Below are 1,513 nucleotides of genomic sequence, written 5' to 3' on the forward strand. Positions count from 1 at the left end.
GGCAGCAGGCTGCATAAGCTGACTAAATGCCAGAGGCAAAGGGATGGATAGGAAGAGTATCAGCTTTGGGGTGAGACAGACCTACATTTAAATCCTTTCTCTTCTCCAACCAGCTCTGGCATCCTGGCAAGTTTCTCTCCCTGTTTCTGAAAAAGATGTTAATAAAAACCACCTCACTGGGTTTTTGGGAGGGTTGGGTGTGTCAATGCATTAATATTCCTGGCCCCCAGGGTTTATTAAGGGGCAGATATTACAAGGATTGAGAGTCCTTTGAATTGCAAGGAGATCAAACTAGTCAATCCTAAAGAAAATCAACCCTGAATATTCATTGGAAGGACTGATACTGGAGCTAAAGTGCCAATACTTTGACCACCTGATGTGAAGAGCTAACTCATTGGGAAAGATCCTGATGCTGGGAAAGACTGAAGGCAAAAGGAGAAGGGGGTGGCAGAGGATGAGATGGTTAGATAGCATCACCTACTCAATGGACATGAATTTGATCAAACTCCAGGAGATAGTAGAGGACAGAGGAGCCAGGTGTGCTGCAGTCCATGGGCTTGCAAAGAGTAGGACTTGATTTGGTGACTGAACAACACAACAGCAATTACAAGGATTGAGTGAATCACAGATGATTCTCAGTCGAAAAGGAATTTAAGGTGTCATCTGGTTCAACCCAACAAAGAATTCTATTTTGCCTACTTTTTCCAGTGGATAATCAGGACAGGATCCAGCTGGATTGCCAAGGTTGATGCTTGGTGATTGGGTTGAGTATGATGTCTATCACCTTCCTTAAAGTTTTCTCTTGGCTTTGGGGACCTTACATTGGACCAATGTTCTTCCTTATAAAGCTGAACAGTGGTGCTCGCTTTGGCAGCACATATACTAGAATTGGAATGATACAGAGAAGATTAGCATGGCCCCTGCGCAAGGATCACATGCAAATTCGTGAAGCGTTCCATATTTTTTGTTCATTGCAGCACTGTTTATAATAGCCAGGACATGGAAGCAACCCAGATGCCCATCAGCAGACAAACGGATAATGAAGCTGTGGTACCTGTACACCATGGAATATTACTCAGTCATTAAAAAGAATTCATTTGAATCAGTTCTAATGAGATGGATGAAACTGGAACCCATTATGCAGAGTGAAGTAAGCCAGAAAGATAAACACCAATACAGTATACTAATGCATATATATGGAATTTAGAAAGATGGTAACGATAACCCTATATGCAAAACAGAAAAAGAGACGCAGATGTACAGAACAGACTTTTGGACTCTGTGGGAGAAGGGGAGAGTGGGATGTCTTGAGAGAACAGCGTCGAAACATGTATATTATCAAGGGTGAAACAGATCACCAGCCCAGGTTGGATGCATGAGACAAGTGCTTGGGCCCGGTGCACTGGGAAGACCCAGAGGGATCGGATGGAGAGGGAGGTGGGGGTGGGGGGATCGGGATGGGGAACACATGTAAATCCATGGCTGATTCATGTCAATGTATGGCAAAAACCAC

At 44.0% G+C, this 1,513-nt stretch overlaps 1 non-coding gene across 1 annotated transcript; it reads left to right on the forward strand.

Annotated features, from left to right (window-relative positions):
- The first annotated feature begins 858 nt into the window (after positions 1 to 858).
- LOC136152558 (U6 spliceosomal RNA) lies at positions 859 to 965 on the forward strand. The gene has a single exon (XR_010660234.1). It is a non-coding gene; the product is annotated as a U6 spliceosomal RNA (small nuclear RNA).
- Positions 966 to 1,513: the final 548 nt, after the last annotated feature.

This window comes from Muntiacus reevesi, chromosome 21, assembly GCF_963930625.1.
Source record: "Muntiacus reevesi chromosome 21, mMunRee1.1, whole genome shotgun sequence".
Classification (NCBI taxonomy): domain Eukaryota; kingdom Metazoa; phylum Chordata; class Mammalia; order Artiodactyla; family Cervidae; genus Muntiacus; species Muntiacus reevesi.